This window comes from Gopherus evgoodei, chromosome 6 (genome assembly GCF_007399415.2).
Source record: "Gopherus evgoodei ecotype Sinaloan lineage chromosome 6, rGopEvg1_v1.p, whole genome shotgun sequence".
Classification (NCBI taxonomy): domain Eukaryota; kingdom Metazoa; phylum Chordata; order Testudines; family Testudinidae; genus Gopherus; species Gopherus evgoodei.
Genome location: NC_044327.1, coordinates 56577801 through 56598453, shown reverse-complemented (window position 1 = coordinate 56598453; position 20653 = coordinate 56577801). Strand labels below are relative to the sequence as shown.

Here is a 20653-nt window from a genome sequence, read left to right as displayed (position 1 = left end):
GAAGAAATCCTCTATTATAGTAAAGAATATTATACCGTATATGCTCATTCATTAGCCCATTTATAAACCAACCCCCCAAGACGGATAGGTAAAAATAGCAAAAACTGTATGACCCTTTCATAAGCCAACCCTATATTTCAAGGGTTGGAAAACTTTGGCTCCTTGCCTGCCAGGTTAAGCCACTGGTGAGTCAGGACCTTTTATTTACCTGCAGCGTCTGCAGGCACAGAGCTCCTAGTGGCCACAGTTTGCCGTTCCTAGCCAATGGGAGCTGCAGGAATTGGAGCCACTTCCCACAGCTCCCATTGGCTGGGAACAGCAAACCATTGCCACTGGGAGCTGAGGGGCTCTGTGCCTGCTGACGATGCAGGTAAATAAAAGGTCCTGACCCACCAGTGGCTTACCCTGACAGGCCAGGAGCCAACGTTTTCCAATGCCTGCTATATTTTAAAAGTTGGTGTCACAAGAAACACTCAAAAGTTTTGCTAGAATTATTTTAATGTAATCTAATGAAAAACCTCTTATAATAACTGAACAATTACAGTCAATATTTAAAAATCAGTAAATGGATATTTCAAACAAGTAACTTAGAACAATATCAGACTTTAAAAAGTCTTAAAATCCTTCAAAGTCTGCATCTGTCTCTGATTCACCAAACAGTTCATTAAACTGTACTTCAGTCACAGCTGCACCTGCATTGTCATCGTGGATGTTGGCAGTGTCGTCTTCAGACTCATATTCCTTCTCATCCTCAGCCTCTGTTGTGTCATCATCAGATATGGCATCATTTTCTGACCTGTCGAGTGCATTGCTGACACAGCATTTCCAAAATGATTTTTCTATCATTTCCAAGGGAATGGACACCCAGGCATTCTTGACCCACTGAGCGACAAGACTGATTTCGAGCTTCATAAGATTCCCGCCTTTTGTCTACTTTGCCATACCTTAGCACATCCATTCAAACCACATTTTGCATAGCCTGTCTTTAAAGGATTTGTTCAGGCAGACATCAAGCGGTTGTAGAACTGAAATTAAGCCTCCAGGTATTACAGCCAAAGTAGTTTTCATACTTTTGGCCACATTTTTCACCTCATCTGTCTTGTGTGCCCTGAACACGTCCCAGACGAGCATAGCCTGTTTCTTGAAAAGTGCTCCTGGTCTCTTATTCTACACTTTTTCCAGCCATTCTAGTCCCACTTTCATCCATCCATCCATCCCTTTTAGTGTGCACGTACGATGACACCAGCAGGAAATTTCATGTTTTTAGGCAAGGTTTTTCTTTTAAAAATAACAGGAGGAAGCTTTGATCCATTTGCCAAACATGATAAAACCACCATAAAATGGATTTTTTCTTGGCCAGCGGTTTTAATTAAAACTGCTTTTTCACCAACACCAGTTACCGTTCTGTTGCTTGGAGATTGAATGTCATCAGTGTTTCGTCCATATTTCCTATTTGTGACAGTTCAAATGCATATTCCTTTTGATATTTTATAATAAACCTTTGGAAAGATTCGATTTTTTCTTCCAGATCTCTCAGCAGCTTTTGCGCTATCTTTGTTCGCTGACGAAGACAGAGACCATGATGGTTCATGAAGCAAGTGCACCAATCCGCTGATGCAACAAACACTGAAGGCTTTACTGACTTGTATTTGTCGTCCTTCGACATTTGCAGAGCACGCAGATGAATTCCAGTTCTAGTGACAATGTATCCATTTTGTCCACATTCAACAACCCAATTATCGAGATCTTTCTCCAGCTCAGGAAATGAAGCGGACCTCATTGGACATTTGTTCTTGCTTCTTGGCATGTCTTTTAGTGGTGTTTTATTTTTTTGCCATTCTCTTACTTGCTTCTCATTGATACAGAATTCACAAGCAGCGGCACAATTACTGTTTACTTCTACATATTCAACAACTTTAAGTTTCAATGCTGTGTGATAAGCAGTTTTCTTTTGATTTCACCATTGTTCATTTTAAATACTAGTATGAAAATAGATTATTATTATAGTTATAGATTTTGTAGGACTTAATATAGGAATGTCACCTGCTTTATCACTGTCAAATTATTTTTGTTCTTTGTTTATTTCAAAGCAGCACTGTAGATTGGCATGTCTGTGGCAATAATAAGCTATTTAAATTTTATTAGAGATTCCATCAATTCTGTGAGTTATATTTTCATATTGGCTCGAGACTTACGAGGTTCATTTGTAGACATGCATGAAGAGATCAAATTACACAGTAGCGGACTGACACCAGTGCTATAGTACTATCGTTCACTGTATTTGTCTGATTGGCTTGTAAGGTATAGAATTTTGTGAACTGCATGGGTCAAATGTCATGCAGATCTGCAGCACTGTTCTTTTAGTATTCATTTCAAGCCAATCTAGTCCACTAAACAAAGCCTTTGCAACTTTAAAAGGCTGCAGTATTGAGATCAATAAACAGGATGGCAAACTTTGGTTCCTGGCCCATTAGGGTAAGCCACTGGCAAGTTGGGATGTTTTGTTTACCTGGAGCGTCCGCAGGCATGGAGCTCCTCAGCTCCCTGCAGCCATGGTTCACCGTTTCCAGCCACTTCCCGCAGCTCCCATTGGCTGGGAATGGCGAACCATGGCCACAGGGAGCTGAGGGGCCCCATGCCTGCGGACGCTCCAGGTAAACAAAACGACAGTTTATTAGATATTCAATTCAATTATTCCACAGAGTTTAAAATCATAAAATTTTTGTGTAGACCCATTTATAAGCCGATCCCCACTCTTTGATGCTTCACTTTTTTACCAAAAATATTCGGCTTATGAACGAGTATATACGATATTTTTTCTTTTTTTTAGAAGGGATCTAAAGCCTCATGCTTTAGATCCTATGCCAACCACTGACTGACAAGGTTTAGGAAGATAGCTCGCTATGGCCTACTTCAGGATTTCTTGTACCTTCCTATAAAACATCTGGTACTGGCCAGTCTCAGAGACAGGATACCGGATTAGACAGACCATCACTCTATTACAGCACCTATAGTCTCATGCCCCCAGTTACATATGTAAAAGCTCTTACGCAGCACAGGTATAAGTGACTGGCATGTAGTAATCAATTCTGCTGATGCACAAGGACCAGAATCCAATTCACTCTCTCTTATCTCCACAGTGCGAACAGGAGCAAACAGTAGTAAATATTTATATACCATCAGTAGGCACGCTCACTGACGGAACAGCCAGGGATCTGCTGTGTAAGAATTTGCCATTTTTCCAGAGTTGCTTTTCAAAGCAGAGCTGAATTTTAAGCTGTCATATATCTTAGATAGATTAAACTGAACTCTTGGTCTTCTTCAAAGCTGTTCAATTAACATAGACTTGACTTCATGTGACTCCACATATTTCAAGTAATTTAAAGATCCAAATACAAACTCCAGCACTGACGAATCTGTGGATTTGTGACACTCCTGGAAGACTTTATGTCTACAAGCCAATTAATGGCTTACAATGAGACAAATCTCGGACCAGCATAATTTTGCTCCAAAACCATCCTTGGTATTTAAAAGGAAAACTTCACACATGCACAGCTAACAATTTGAAATTTCCAAAGATCCCCTTTCAACATAAATATACTGTGAAATGATTTGACCTCATCAAATAATTTGAAACGTCAGACTCGTGAGATGAACAAATGAGCAAAGTTTCCTCTTAATTGGTTTACTTCATCGTGACAGGTTGGATCACAGAAACCCTCTTGGGAGCTGTTACCCGATGTGCCAAGACTACTTCTACCCCTGCCTTCCCTGCCAGTTTGGGGTCCCAGCACCCTGTCTTGCTGAGCCAGACACTCCCGTCTGCTCCAACAAAGACCCAAGGTCTCAATTACTTGCCCCAAAGCTGCAGGTTTACCTGAAAACAGCTCACAGAAATGTGCTTGTCTTTAACACTCAGATGCCCAACTCCCAATGGGGTCTAAACCCAAATAAATCCGTTTTACCCTGTATAAAGCTTATGCAGGGTAAACTCATAAGTTGTTCGTCCTCTGTAACACTGATAGACAGACGTGCACAGCTGTTTGCTCCCCAAGTATTAATACATATTCTGAGTTAAATAAGTAAAAAGTGATTTTATTAAATATAGAAAGTAGGATTTAATGGTTCCAAGTAGTAACAGACAAAACAAAGTTACCAAACAAAATAAAACAAAACGCACAAATCTATGTCTAATCAAACTGAAGACAGATAATCTCACCCTCAGAGATGCTTCAGTAAGTTTTTTCCTCAGACTGGACACCTTCCAGGCCTAGGCACAATTCTTTCCCCTGGTACAGCTCTTGTTCCAGCTCAGGTGGTAGCTAGGAGATTCTTCATGATGGCTCCTCTCTCCGCTTTGTTCTCTTCCACCTCTTTATATATCTTTTGCATAAGGCAGGAATCCTTTGTCCCTCTCTGGGTTTCCACCCCGTCCTTCTCAATAGAAAGACACCAGGTTGAAGATGGATTCCAGTTCAGGTGACATGATCACATGTCACTGCAAGACTTCATTGCCCACTTGTCAGCACACACACATACAGGCAGATGGCTACACTGGCACTTTACAGCGCTGCAACTTTCGTGCTCAGTGGTGTGAAAAAACACCCCCCTGAGCGCTGCAAGATACAGCGCGGTAAAGCCTCAGTGTAAACAGTGCCGCAGCGCTGGGAGCACAGCTCCCAGCGCTGCAAGCTACACCCGTAGAGAATGTGGAGTACGTGCAGTGCTGGGAGAGCTCTCTCCCAGCGCTGGCGCTGCGACCACGCTTTGAAGTGCAAGTGTAGCCATACCCTTACAGGTAAAACACAGCCATCTGCAGACAATTGTCCTGGTTAATGGGGGTCATCAAGATTCCAAACCACCATTAATGGCCCACACTATGCATAATTACAATAGGCCATCAGAATTATATTTCATATTTCTAGTTTCAGATAAAAGAGTGGTACATTTATACAAATAGGATGATCACAATCAGTAGATTATAAGATTTGTAATGATACCTTGCAAGAGACCTTTTGCATGAAGCATATTCCAGTTACATTATATTCACTCATTAGCATATTTTTATAAAACCATATAGACTGCAAGATCACAATTATGTCTGAGCAAACATCACAAAACGCAGAACTGTGTTCCTGAAATGTCAGATTGGGCTTGAGGCATTTTGTGGTATGCATCATGATCTTGAAGTCCTATACTTAGGAAAAGGAAATCAGCAGAAACTGAAGACATATCTGGAAGCAGCATTTTAGGCATACTTTGGTGAGGGGGCAGGCAATAGCAAACTAAATAAATACCAGCTGCCAGTAGAAAGAGCATTGGCAGGACCCTCTCCAAAGTTAAGACCCCCAATGGGCAAACATTTACTCACAGGTTTAACTTCAATTAGATGACTCACTTGCTAAAGTTAATTACATGCCTAAGTGTTTTCAGGATCAGGGTCTAAGGCTGCAGTCAGCTTCCATTATGAAGCTCTATTTTGGTTCCCCTATAACTTTGGCTTGGAATATTGCCAGACTTACTGTGGAGGCAAAGAAGATCCTACAACCTTTGAGGAAAATCCACCAAGCTGAGTTACAGGTACTTAAATATCTACCCTGAATCTTTGCCTTTTTTTCCTGAAACTTGCTTCCCTTCAGCTAAAAAGTAGCTCATGCTCCTTGAAAGCTGAGACACCAGCTATACTTGTAGAAAGCAGATTGCAATCAGGCAAAGTTAACAATTTTTTGTTGTGGTTAGTCCCTCCTTTTGTCAAGGTAAATGGGAAGGGTTTTGCCTTTAATGTAAAGATTGACACTAGGTAGATCTGTGAACATGTTAATCTCAATGGGATTGTTTCACTTTAGGAAGAGTGTTGGTGACAACTAACAGGTTCCTTTAGTGCAGTTAATAGAGGGCCTGAGCTTCTGAAGGTAGAGGGTAAGGGTTTAAGGCTTTGCAGCTGTATGTAGTTTTATTATGGCAAAGCAATAGTCTCTTCAAATATAAGTCTGCAACTATACTTCTGTTATAAGGCTGTGCTTCAGTCTAAATCCAACCCACCCCCCCAATTTAAAAAACCTCATGTGTTCATGTTTTTAGGTTTGTCTTATTCCCAGTGAGAACGTTTTCTGTGTATTTGGAGGGAGCTGAGTAAGAACACTGTGGAGTTACAAGACAATGTGATCACTAAAATGTTTTCTTTTGGAAATATCTGCAAAGTGTCAGTTTATTTGTGCCTATCTGCCCAGTTCATTACAGCACAAAAACTGACACATTGGTAAATTCTGACATTGGCTCAAGCAGGAGGCAGTTTTAAGAGAAGGAAGAATAATATATTTATGAAACTGCTTTTTATCTGAAAACTGGACTGGATTATGTGTAGATGAAGTTGATGGAGACTAACCAAGGCAATAGAGCATATTTTCATTGCTGAACTGTGAACAAACCACAGCTACTTCTCTAAAGGGGAAACAAAGTCATTTGCATTTTTTCTCAATTGTTGAGAATTTTTTTTATTACGTGGACAGTGTAAGAGCTGATGTCCTTTACTCTCAGTTTCATTTCTTTTAATGCCTGAGCCTTGTAAATGACAAATAGTTAACTACACTGCCCAGCTCCAGTTCTGCTATGAGCTTCACATGGGCAGCCCATTGTGCCTGTGTTGAGCTCATTGCAAGCTCTGGACCTTAATGACCTTGTTTTTTTAAAAATCATTTTCCTTTTGGAGTATATAAACGGATAACATGCAGAGCTAGTAGTATCACTCTACATAGCCCTAGTGTGTATACACCTGGAATGATATGCCTGTTTAGGAAGCACATGAGAGAGGAAAAACACAAAGAACGGGAACAAATTTGATACAAGGATCAGTTCACAGGAATCCTGCATGAAGAGAGATTGAGGGAACTAAATATATAGAATTTAGAAACTACTTAGAAGGAACGTGATCATAGCCTATCAAATACCATCAAAGTAACTATTGATGAAGGAAGGGAATTTTTTATGGCCTCCGTAGACAGATGGAGCAATGGCTTGAAGTGAAAGGTTTGTGCTAGAAAAAATACTCTTTATAGTAAGAGCAACTGAGAAGTGCTCTAGCCTACCAAGGGAGCAGGCTGAAGCATCTTGGTCAGCTGCAGAACCTGACCTTTTGAAATGGAAGTTTTATCAGGGACTTCAATGGCAGCTGAACCTATGATTGTATGTAAGTAACTAGGCTCTGGAGCTGCAATGCCACAAGGTATTAGTGTCGTGGCACAGCTTAAAAGCTGACATGCAACTCACTCTGCCAACATACAGCACTATAAAATCTCAGGTGTGTTCTATATCCTAGTCCCGAGTTACAAAATGTGTGTTTAGAGGCATGTAATGATAGAATAGGGAAAACAACAGTGGGTTACTCAACAGCCGCATAAAATCTATGCAGCTTCTTCCAGCCCCAAGAAAACAATATTGTCTTCCCTAATTTGCTGCTATAAGCAGTCTTCTTACCACTCTTGGTTCATATTTGAGGTGACAATTGTAGTAAATAAAATATTTCAAACCATATCTGGGAGAAAACCCCTTTGATTACTTTGTTGGAACCACTGTCTTTTGGCATAAGCAAAAATACAGTCTGGATACGGCTATTCCCAGCTAGGAAAACAGAAGTAAGCATGTGGGCTAGAATTGCCAAGAATCATGATTTGTGTTTCAAACTCAGAGCGTGACAGACTAAATGGGATGCATCTAACTCCACATCTGTGTATGGAGCCAGCTAATAGATGAACTCTCTGTGTTATGCAAGTGTGATCTGTAAACTCAGATCTATAGAAACTAATGGGAATAGTTGGATAGACGTTGGGCAACCATCAGAACCAGCAGAGACAATACAGCTGTCACCTTCAGCACTTTTTTTTCCCCCTAGCAAAAGGAAACATCTGGCCCCATGTGATAGGGCAGTAGCAAACATTGTTTTGGACACTTGCAGTGTCCCATTTGCAATCTAGGTTTTTACTGGAGAATCATAACAACTGGAGAAAACATATTAACATAATAATTTCAAACACAAAGAGTTGTGCCTTTGAAAGCCCACTGTCTTCCAGCTCAATCCCTAACACTTAAAGAAAGGCTGCAATCCCTTCTATAGGAGTTGCTTTCTCTGTGATTGCCTGGTTGGGACTAAATGCCCCAGTGAGAGGGCTTGGCTACACTAGAGAGTTGCAGCGCTGGTGAGGGGGTTACAGCGCTGCAACTTAGGATGTGGCCACACTTGCAAATCACGGCCAGCGCTGCAACTCCCTGGTTGCAGCGCTGGCTGTACACCCGCTCGAGCCTCGGGTGTAGGGATTCCAGCGCGTCAGCAAGTGTGGATGCCCACCAGCGCTTTTATTGACCTCCGGGGTATAAGGAGGTATCCCAGCATACCTTAGAAGCCTCTCTGGTAATCATGCACACTCCACTGCCCTGGGCTCAGCTGACCCCTCCTTTAAATGCCCCGGGAATTTTAAAAATCACCTTCCTGTTTGCTCAGCCAGGTGTGGAGTGCAATCAATCATTCAATCAATCAGCGACCATGCCTCCACGACCCAAACGAGCCCCAGCATGGAACAATTCCGAGCTGCAGGACCTCATAAGTGTTTGGGGTGAGGAAGCTGTGCAAGCACAGCTGCGCTCCAGAAGGAGAAATTATGATACGTATGGGCAGATATCGCAGTCCTTGCTGAGAAGGGGCCATGAACAGGACGCGTTGCAGTGCAGGGTCAAAATAAAAGAGCTGAGGAGTGCTTACTGCAAAACCTGTGAGGGAAATCGCCGCTCAGGAGCTGCCCCCACAACCTGCTGTTTTTACAAGGAGCTGGATGCCATACTTGGGTGTGACCCCTCTGCCAATCCGAGGACCATGATGGAGAGTTCAGAGCAGGGAGAAGTGGGGGAGGGTGTAGAGGAAGCAGACAGTGAGGCTACTGGCGTGGAGAGAGACACCCCGGAGTCCCAGGAGGCATGCAGCCAGGAGCTCTTCTCAAGCCAGGAGGAGGCTAGCTAGTCGCAGCAGCTGGAAGCTGCTGGTGAGGAAGAAACTGAGGAGCGTGCTCGGGGTAAGCAGATTTTTATGTTTTGGGAGAGGAGGGTTTGGGTTATGGCTGCCTGCAGGCATGCCTAAACGTGGAATAGCCCATTAATTTGCTCTATCACGTCTCTGTAATCTGCCTCGGTAATCTCTTGAAAAGTTGCAGCCAGAGCGTGCGCAATGTGCTTTCTCAAGTTTATCAAGAGAGCCACCGTGGTCCTTGTCCCGGTCAGGCTAACTCGTCCGATCCACTGTGCAGGAGGGGTGGGGGGACCACGGCTGCACACAGGCAAGCTGCATAGGGGCCAGGGCGGAATCCACATTGCTGTAGAAGACCCTCCCTCTCTTCCCAGGTAACATGCAGCAGTGATATGTCTGGCAGTAGGAAACCCTGTTGAGAATTTAGGGATACTTGAGTGCAGGGCGCCAGGTTCGCATTCCCCCCCCAGCCCCACGGTGCGTTCCGGTCTCCACCCCCCTTCCCAGCAGGCAGCCAGCCCCGCGGTGCGTTCCGGTCTCCCCAGCAGGCATCCAGCCCCGCAGTGCGTTCCGGTCTCCCCCCGCCCCTTCCCAGCAGGCATCCAGCCCCGCGGTGCGCTCCGGTCTTCCCCCCCTTCCCAGCAGGCATCCAGCCCCACGGTGCACTCCGGTCTCCCCACCCCCTTCCCAGCAGGCAGCCAGCCCCGCGGAGCCCTCCGGTCTTCCCCCCCACCCCCGTTCCCAGCACATAAACAGCCCCGCGGTGCGCTCCGGTCTTCCCCCACCCTTCCCAGCAGGCAGCCAGCCCCGCGGTGCCCTCCGGTTCTTCCCCACCCTTCCCAGCAGGCAGCCAGCACAGCTGTGCATTCCCCCCCCCCACTAGCAGGTCGGCAGTTACGCGGACCGCCCCCCCCGCCAGCAGCTCGCCACCTTCCTGTTCACTACTGTCCCCTGTGCAGGACACCAGCTACCTCCTGTACCCAGTGCAGATAAACCCCAGTGACCCATCGTTCAATTCCCCCTCCCAGGTGCACTTGGGGCAGAAACACTCACCCCATTGCTCACCATGCCTTCGCTTCCCTGGCCTCTCTGTGTTATGGGAGGTATGTGGGAAGGATGCTACAAAAAGTCTACAAACTCCTTCACTGTGTGATAATAAACAATGTAGCCTCTGTGTATTACATGTTTCTATCTATGTTTTTTTTAGTGACCTTGACTAATGCAGCCGGATCACCAGCCTCACGTCGGTTGCAGAACTTGAGAAAAAATCCCCGAAAATCAAAAGAAGAATTGATCAAAGCAGTTATGATTCACTACAACAGAGAAAGTAGGAAGACGCAGGAATGGAGAGAGAAAATGTATGAATGGAGAGAGAAAATGTATGAGTGGAGGCAAACAAAAAGCAGGAGAAAGGAATTGGCTATCAAAAAAACCTCAAAGCAGATGATAAGCCTCCTGGCTTGCCAAACTGAGTCTTTCGAGTCTCTCGTAGCCATGCAGGCAGATCTGTACCGTGGTAACCCACACCTCTCCCAAAGCTCTCTTTCTTGTTCCCCAGTATTTGCACAAAACACCATTCTCCAGCAGCCAGTTTCTTATTACCCCCAGCTGCCCCAACACCTGTACGATCACCTACCAGCCCTGATAACTATAATTCTTACCCTGTGCACTCCACCCCCATTACCCTGCAGCATAGTAATCCTGAAGTGCAGCAGACATTGAACAGTAATCAAAACAGGACATATTCAAACCTCTGAACGTACAGTCCACCACCCTAACCCCCCTGGCCTTTTATGTACTGTACTTTGAATAAAGGATTTTATGGCTTTTACAATACGTTTTATTATTGCAGGAAGTGGTAAATATTGTACTCCAAGGTAGAACAAAGCACAGCAAAGGCACCAAACATTACTGTTGGCTCTCAGCATCAAATTGCTCCCTTAAAGCATCCCTAATCCTTGAAGCCCTTTCCTGGGCCTCCCTAGTAGCCCTACTCTCTGGCTGTGCAAATTCATCCTCTAGGCGTCGAACCTCGGAGGTCCATTCCTCACTGAATCTTTCACCCTTCCCTTCACAAATATTATGGAGGGTACAGCACGCGGATATAACAGCGGAGATGCTGCTTTCCCCCAAATCTAGCTTTCCATAAAGACACCTCCAGCGGGCTTTCAAACGGCCAAAAGCACACTCCACAGTCATTCTGCACTGGCTCAGCCTGTAGTTGAACCGGTCCTTGCTCCTGTCAAGATTCCCTGTATACGGTTTCATGAGCCATGGCATTAAGGGGTAAGCGGGGTCTCCAAGGATCACAGTGGGCATTTCGACGTCACCTACTGTGATCTTGCGGTCTGGGAAGAAAGTCCCAGCCCTCAGCCTCCTGAACAGGGCACTGTTCCAAAATATGCGTGCATCGTGCACCTTTCCAGGCCATCCTGAGTAAATGTCAGTGAAACGCCCACGGTGATCCACAAGCGCTTGCAGAACCACGGAGAAATACCCCTTGCGATTAACGTACTCTGATGCCAGGTGGGGTGGTGACAGAATAGGAATATGCGTCCCATCTATTGCCCCTCCACAGTTAGGGAACCCCATTTCTGCAAAGCCATCCACAATGTCCTGCACGTTCTTCTTAGCAGGGTGCGATTAATGGCTGTGCAAACTTGCATCAGCACCATTCCAACGGTGGACTTTCCCACTCCAAACTCGTTCGCCACCGATCTGAAGCAGTCTGGAGTTGCCAGCTTCCGGATTGCAATAGCCACCCGCTTCTCCACTGGCAGGGCAGCTCTCAATCTCGTGTCCCTGCGCCGCAGGGTAGGGGCGAGCTCAGCACACAGTGCCATGAAAGTGGCTTTTCTCATCCGAAAGTTCTGCAGCCACTGCTTGTCATCCCAGGCTTGCAGGACGATGTGATCCCACCACTCAGTGCTGGTTTCCCGAGCCCAAAGGTGCTGTTCCACGGCGCTGAGCACGTCTGTTACTGCCACAAGCAATTGAGTGTCTTGAGCGTCAGGCATTTCAATATCATCGTCTGACTCCTCACTGTCACTTTGCAGCTGAAGGAATAGCTCCACTGCCATGCGTGATGTGCTGGCAACATTCATCAGCAAGGTCCTCAGCAGCTCAGGCTCCATTTGTAACAGAAATCTCAGAAATCGCGCTGCAGACTCACAATGCCGCCAAACTGCTCGGAATGTGTAGCAAAGCACCACGGGGCGTTGGAACAGGAAGCGGAAAGACCCGCACACTTCCTTCCCCTTCCCACAAGCCACAGTGCCAAAATGGGACGAAGTGCTCTGTGGGATAGCTGCCCACAATGCACCACTCCCAACAGCGCTGCAAGTGCTGTAAATGTGGCCACACTGCAGCGCTGGTAGCTGTCAGTGTGGCCATACTGCAGCGCTGGCCCTACACAGCTGTACGAACACAGCTGGAACTACCAGCGCTGCAAAACTGTAAGTGTGGCCATACCCTGAGTTGCTTCTTACAGGAACATTTCCCAGCATTCATTTCTAGTAGTTGTCTCTCCCAAATTTAAAAGGCCAAGCAACTGTAGCCTTAAGGGTCACATTTTGCATCTCCCTCTCTGGTAACTATTCTGAGCTGTCCCCTCACCCTGGCTTTTCCTGTCTCTCTCATTCATATCCTACACCCAAGTACTACAAGAGAGCCAAAAAGGGGTTGAGGAAAGTCAGAAGAGAAAAATTCTGTAACAGACTTCTGTAACTAATACGAGAGTTACTTTTTCTGTTGTTCCAAGTTGCCTGAGCCTCTGACTTGTTTAAGATTTATCTAGATTACTCCCCATTGAGAGTGACTAGTAAATGGTATACACACAACTTAAAGAGATGTGGGGGAAAAAAAGTTAGGACGCTGAAGTTACCTTAGCAGTAAATGAAAGCTGTATGTTGAGCTAGATTTCTCTTAATAATACTCCTTATAAATTAAACATGCACCTTAAATTAAGACCACTGAAACTGCAATGCTGCTCAAAAATATGCCTAAGGGTCCATTCCTGCAGATGGGGATGACTGGGACATAAAATCATCCCTACCACACCTTTTTCCTCTGTCATCTCTCTGTGGCAGAGGGGTCTGGCAGGAAGGAAGGTGACAAAGCTGTTACAATGGTACTGTACCTCAGAATTCCCCTTGAAATAAAAAGAATGAGCAGTGTCCAAAGCACCAGGTTTACAGCTGCTTTACACTGCCTGTGTGGATTCAAGAACCAGGCCCCTGGGGTGGAATCCTGTTCCCACTGAAATCAAACGCAAAATTTCAACTGAGTTCACTGAGCCAGGATTTCAACCCAAGTGTCTTATTATTGCACAGTTATTTAGTGCACATTAATCAGGGTTAGCTGTTATACCTCTCTTTGCTTCTTAGCACACTGAGGGTATGTCTACACTTACGCTTTTGCAGCGCTGGTAGTTACAGCTGTGATCCTTGGAGACCCCGCTTACCCCTTAATGCCATGGCTCATGAAACCGTATACAGGGAAGCTTGACAGGAGCAAGGACCGGTTCAACTACAGGCTGAGCCGGTGCAGAATGACTGTGGAGTGTGCTTTTGGCCGTTTGAAAGCTCGCTGGCACTGTCTTTATGGGAAGCTAGATTTGGTGTAAAGCAGCATCACCGCTGTTATATCCGCGTGCTGTACCCTCCATAATATTTGTGAAGGGAAGGGTGAAAGATTCAGTGAGGAATGGACCTCCGAGGTTCGACGCCTGGAGGATGAGTTTGCTCAGCCAGAGAGCAGGGCTACTAGGGAGGCCCAGGAAAGGGCTTCAAGGATTAGGGATGCTTTAAGGGAGCAATTTGATGCTGAGAGCCAGCAGTAATGTTTGATGCATTTGATGTGCTTTGCTTTACCTTGGTGTGTAATATTTACCACTTCCAGCAACAATAAAACGTAGTGAAAGAAATAGAAAAAAAAAAACTTTATTCAACATACAGTACATAACAGGCAAGGGGGTAGGGGTGGTGGACTGTACATTTACAGGTTTTAATATGTCCTATTTTGATCAATATTCACTATCTGCTGCACTTCAGGATTACTATGCTGCAGAATAATGGGGGTGGAGTGAACAGGGTAAGAATTATAGTTATCAGGGCTGGTAGGTGATCTTACAGGTGTTGGGGGCAGCTGGGGATAATACGGAACTAGCTGCTGGAGAAAGTTGTTTTGTGGAAATACTGGGGAACAAGGAAGAGGGCTTTGGGAGGGCTGTGGGTTACCACGGTACATATTTGTCTGCATGGCTACAAGAGATTCGAAAGACTCAGTTTGGCGAGACAGGAGGCTTATCATCTGCTTTGTGGTTTTTTTGGCAGACAATTCCTTTCTCCTGCTTTCTGTTTGCCTCCATTCATGTACACTCTTTCTCCATTCCTAGGTCTTCTCTCTCCATTCCTCTGTCTTCCTACTTTCTCTGCTGTAGTGGCTCATAACAGATTTTATCAATTCCTCTTTTGATTTTCTAGGATTCTGTCTCAAATTCTGCAACCTACATGAGGCCGGTGATCCGGCTGCAGCAGTCAAGGTCACTAGAAAAAAGAGAGATAGAAACATGTAATACACAGAGGCTACATTGTTTATTATCACTTGGTGAAGGACTTTTTAGACTTTTGGTAGCATCCTTCTCACATACCTCACATAACACAGAGAGGGCAGGCAAGCTAAGTCATGGCGAGCAATGGGGTGAGTGGTTTTGCCCCGATTTCCCCTTGGGAGTGGGAATTGACCAGTGGGTCACTGGGGTTTATCAGCAATGGGTACAGGAGGTAGCTGGTGTCCTGAAGAGGGGACAGTAGTGAACAGGAAGGTGGTGAGCTAGCTGCTTGGGGGGGGTTTTCTTTGGTCCACGTTCACGCCGTCCTGCTGGTGACGGGGGGGGGGGAAACGCGGGGCTGGATGCCTGCTTGGAAGGGGTGTGGGGAACACAGGAGCACACCGCGGGGCTGGATGCCTGCTTGGAGGGGGGGTGGGGAACACAGGAGCACACCGCGGTGCTGGATGCCTGGTTGGATGTGGGGGTCGGGAACACAGGAGCGCACCGCATGGCTGCCTACAAGCTGGGAAGGGGGGGGAGGTTTAAAAACAGAGCGCCATGGGCTGGGGAAACGCAAACTTGGTGCCCTGCACTCAATTATCCCTAAACTCTCCACAGGGTTTCCTACTGCCAAACATATCATTGCTGCGTGTTACCTGGGAAGAGAGGGAGGGTCTTCTACAGGAATGTGGATACCGCCCTGGCCCCTATGCAGCTTGCCTGTGTGCAGCCATGGTCCCCCCACCCTTCGCTGCACAGTGGATCGGACGAGTTAGCCTGACCGGGACAGGGACCACGGTGGCTCTCCCGATCAATTTGAGAAAGCAAATTGCAAACGCTCTTGCAGCAACATTTCAAGAGATTACCGAGGCAGATTACAGAGACGTGATAGTGCAAATCAATGGGCTATTCCACATTTAGGCATGCATGCAGGCAGCCATAACCAAAATCCTCCTCTCCCAAAACACAGAAATCTACTTACCCCGAGCACGATCCTCAGCTTCCTCCTCAACATCAGCTTCCAGCTGCTGCGACTGGTTAGCCTCCTCCGGGCTTGAGAAGAGCTCCTGGCTGCATGTGTCCTGGGACTCCGGGGTGTCTCCCTCCATGCCAGTAGCCTCACTGTCTCCGTCCTCTACAAACTCCCCCACTTCTCCCTGCTCTGAACTCTCCATCGTGCTCCTAGGATTTGCAGTGGGGTCACACCCAAGTATGGCATCCAGCTTCTTGTAAAAACGGCAGGTTGTGGGGGCAGCTCCTGAGTGGCGATTTCTCTCACGGGCTTTGCAGTAAGCACTCCTCAGCTCTTTAATTTTTACCCTGCACTGCAAGGCGTCCCGTTCATGGCCCCTTCTCATCAAGGACTGCCATATCTGCCCATACGTATCATAATTTCTCCTTCTGGAGCGCAGCTGTGTTTGCACAGCCTCCTCTCCCCAAACACTAATGAGGTCCTGCAGCTCTGCATTGGTCCATGCTGGGGCTCGTTTGGTGCGTGGAGGCATGGTCGCTGAGTGATTGATAGATTAATTGCACTCCACACCTGGCTGAGCAAACAGGAAGGTGATTTTTAAAATTCCCGTGGCATTTAAAGGAGGGGTCAGGTGAGCCCAGGGCAGTGGAGTTTGCTTGATTACCAGAGAGGCTTCTTCAGGTATGCTGGGATACCTGCTTATGCCACAGAGGTCAACAAAAACGCTGGTGAGTATCTACACCTGATGACCAGCGCTGGTGATCCAGCGCTGGATCCTCTACACCTGAGGCTCGACCGGGTGTACGGCCAGGGAGTTGCAGCGCTGGCCGTGCTGTGCAGGTGTGTACACATCCTAAGTTGCAGCGCTGTAACCCCCTCACCAGCACTGCAACTCTGTAGTGTAGACAAGGCCTGAGTCAATCTCTGTTTCAAGCAAATACATTAGTTGTCCATGATCATTTTTTCTCTTGCCAGTTCTTTGTGCTCCCTTTCCTTCTCTTTGAAAGGAATTCAAATAATCTTGCAGCACATCCTTTATTCCCTTTAGAACTATGTAATGAAGTTATCTGCTCTCTTGCCCTAATGCTGTGTTGCCAGATACAGGTTCTTCGACTTTTCAGAATGAATTGAATGCTGCTTGTTGTTGACCATGCAGCTGAAACATTTTCCTTCTGGTCTTGAGCGTTATCCTTTTGCTAACTTTGTTAAACAATTCCTGGTGTTCCTCTGTTCCAAAAACTGAATACTAACCTTCTGCTTCATCGAGCAGCAGAGAGATAAAATGCACAGAAAGAACCCCAAAGGATAAAAAGAGAGAAAGACTCAAAGCCCTGCACAGAAAGTCAATTCACATTTCAGCGCAAAGCTTCTAAAAGTTTTTAATTATTATGCAAACTCATCTTAATCCTTTCATGCCCAGAGCTAGTTTTTTCCTATCACAAGCCCCACTGCTAACGATGGGCTGGCAAAGAATAAATAGTTCACATCTATCCAATATTACTATGCTAATGTTATCTTTACTTGATTCTTCACTAGACCACACTGTTTACTTATGTGTTTTTTTTAAAATTAACCAATTAATACATCTCTAAATTGCTATTTCAATTGGGCTCATTTAAAATATGGCAATAGTTTCTAAGTCCACAGTCTAAGTGTAGTGTAAATTTAAATTCAAGAGGGAAAGTAGCAAATAGAACTGTAAATCAGAATACATCATTATCTGAATTTCTGTCGTTAAGATGAGATGTACTTTGACTAGCATATTTTCCAGGACTTTAAAGGCAATGCTACTCAGATCCATATGGTGCACATAAAATGCTTTTAAATTTTCAATCTCCCCATGTTTATGCACTAATGTGTCTGCTTTCCTTGCACCCTCCTACTGTATTTGGATGCATTTTCAGTATTTTATCTATTGCTGTTGCCATGGTGGGCATTAAACTGACACAAGAGGAAAAAGATGACACAACATATCCTCAGCGGAACATAGCTGGGGCTTGACTGAGCAGAATCTCGATGCATTATACTTTCTGTTTAACTACAGGTAACAATCTGTTTGAGGTGGATCCCTGTATTACCTTCTAAACTCAGTCTTTCTTCTGACTAAGGCTTCACTATCATAACATTGTAATAGTTGAGTGTAAAGTATGCTAGTTCTTTGAACAGATGTCTGTGCCCAGAGTGCTCCCTTGAATTATTAGCTGTCTCTGTGCTGATGGAAATACAGCATTGACTATTATGTAGGCAGGAAAAAAAGTGCACGAAATAAGAGGAAAATACTACATGGGTCTGATTTTAAGTATCAGAAAGTGTTAAGCTAAGTCCTGGATGTTCTACAGAGCAACAGATAAAAGGGAACAGTCATAGTGCGCTTGTCCAGTGAGCTGTAATTTAAAAAGGTACAAAGAGGTTTCAGTGTAGCAAGATGAACTCTGCAGCGCTGCTGTATAGCGGTACCTAAAACATGCTGGGTCTTCAGCACTCTTTAAATAGTTTTCTATATGATAAAACAAAAGCATCTTAAAAATACTTGTCCATCAGGTGACTTACTGTTTATCTCACTCATTTTTATAACTGAAATATGTGAAAACAGGTCCTAGTTTCAATTTGGCTAAAACCTTCACAGCCTCTAGGGAACAAATTCCTTTTAAATTGTTCGTACAATTCTTATCAAGCAGCTGGGTCTGTTAAAGGAAAAAGAAATGAGGAAATCTAATCTCCCTCACCATGAAAAATACTCCCATGCCTTTTTGATCCCAAAGGAAGATCAAAACATCATGTGAAGATTTTCTTCTGAATTTCTGTTTTCCAAATCTTATTTCTTAATAACTTATTGCCCATTTCAGCTGACCCTATGGCTCTCTTCTAAATCTACTCTTCAACAAGCTAAGAGAGTCAAGCATAGAGCAGGAAATGGGGAGGCAGCACATATGTTAAAATCCCTACTGGGTAGGAAGCCATGTGGCTAGGGCATTCACCTGAGAGGTAGCCAATCCCTGTTCAAATCCCTTTTCTTCCTTAGGCATAATGGGGACTTGAACCAGAGATCTCCCACATTCTGAGTGAGTACCCTAATTCACTAGGCTAAAGGTTATAAGAGAGGGTCTTTTGCCCTGGCTCCATTGTGTGAACTCTCCTGAGGGGCCTGATCCAATAGGTGTGCTTAGAGGCGGCCAACCAGATTAGGCTCCCACACATGACTGAGGTGGCCAAACACCTACCTTCCCTAGTTTGTGAATCGCTCTGGGGCTTATGCTGTAGATAAGCACCCAGGCATTTAGAGTAAGGCAACAGTGAGCCCAGAGGCAGGGGTGGATTGGGGGTGGGGCCTGGGGCAGAGCCGGGGGTCTAGTACTCCCTGGCACATAGGAAAGTCAGGGCCTGTGGCACCAAGTGAATTTAGGGACCTATGTGGGTAGGTGGCTGCCAAGGGGGAGTTCTGCAGATCACAGTGGTACCTACAAGCAGAACTCAGGCACCTAAGGATCTTTGAGGATCGCACCCTAAGTACATTTACTTTTGCTTTTGTTCTATTAGATCAAGGGTGGGCAAACTTTTTGGGCTGAGGGCCACATCTGGGTGAGGAAATTGTATGCAAGGCTGGGGCAGGGGGTTGGGTGCAGGAGGGAGTGTGGGGTGTGGGAGGGGGTACAGTGTACAGAAAGGGGCTCAGGACAAGGGATTGGGGCAGAGGAGAGGAGCAGACTGTATGAGGGGCTGAGGGCAGGGATTTGGGGTGCAGAATAGAGGAAGGGGCTCAGAGCCGGGGTGCAGGAGCGGTGCAGACTGTGGAAGGGGGCTCAGGGCAGGGGGTTGGGGTGCGGGAGGGGTGCACGGTGCAGGCAGGGAGCTTAGGGCAGAGAGTTGGGGAGTGGGGTGCAGGAAGGGTTTGGGCTCTGGGGTGGCAGCGGCAAGCACTGGGGCCAGGGTAGGCTCCCTGCATGCCTGCCATGTCCCCAGCCCCACGCCACTCCAGGAAGTGCTGCAGCCCCTGGGGGTGTGGGGACGGAGGGCTCCGCATGCACTGTCCTTGCCGTGCCTCCAGGTACCTCCCCTGAAGCTTCCATTGGCTGTGGTTCCCCATTCCTGACCAGTGGGAGCTGCTGGGGGTGGTGCCTGGAGGCAAGGGCTCAGAGGCTGTGAGGATGTTGAGAATGGCGTGGGGCCTGTGGCACCACGGGGGGCAATCTCGTAGTTTGTCCACCCCCTCATTTGTTTGAGATCCCTCCAGTTGGTCACAAAGTACATCAGATCCACACACATCAACTACCACATACTGGATTTCTTCCCTGTCCAGAGTAATACTAGAGTTTCAGCATCTTAAATCTGACAGTGTCTGTCTAGTATCAGCTGTAGCATGGTTCTTACTTTTCACTGTAAGAAGAAATGTTTTTCAAGATGAAGCCAATCCATCTTCTGACAAACCAGGGAATATATTTTTAAGAAAAAAGTTACTAACAATACTGAAAAATATAGTGAATCCTGTTCTGATCACATCATTAAAATGCAGAGGACTATTCTGGTGCTAGAATAATAAAGTGCACAGGAGAGCAATCTGTTGGAATGAGCAGCCAAACTGCTTGTTGTTCAGTTCTTCTCTAGGGTGTTGAGAGCTTGAGTGGTCTTCAAGTGTGTGAAACTTTCAGCTCAGGCAAGCTAAATATCTGTTTGTTTTTGTTAAACCATTTTCCTTCCATGGTTAAGAAGTATAACAGGCAGTGCTCAAATTGGGAGTGGGATGAATAACGAGGATATAATCCAGGTCCTTTTCTTAGCTTCTTTCTAAGAAAATGGTTTAACATTTCATCTAGTGGGAAGATTCAGTTTTTCTCTATGGAAAAATCGTTAGGGTAGACTAGGTATGTGCACCGTTTTCAAGAAGCAATATATTAAACTTTCAAGTTTAGATTATACTCATGATAAAGATATTAAAAGAAATAAAGGTAACATGATATTTTCTATTTGGATTTGTCCTTTTGCTCAAAATCCACACATTTTCCCTTTTTATTACTTTGTTCCTTCCAATTTTAATTCATAGGATCTTACATCAGAAAAGTGGTTTGAGCTTAAATGAGGATTTAAACTATTTTTAAAAATGGTGCATTCATTATGCTCTTTC

The 20653-nt window shown here is 45.6% G+C and overlaps 1 protein-coding gene and 1 long non-coding RNA gene across 4 annotated transcripts in view; both read right to left on the bottom strand.

The window, feature by feature from the left end:
* The window catches only part of MARCHF3 (membrane associated ring-CH-type finger 3), a 146535-nt gene that overhangs the window by 23053 nt on the left and 102829 nt on the right, over positions 1-20653 (bottom strand). The window lies entirely within an intron of this gene.
* LOC115653279 lies at positions 14470-15581 on the bottom strand. The gene is made up of 2 exons (XR_004000896.1): positions 15544-15581; positions 14470-14556 (listed from the first exon to the last, which is right to left on the bottom strand). It is a non-coding gene; the product is annotated as an uncharacterized LOC115653279 (long non-coding RNA).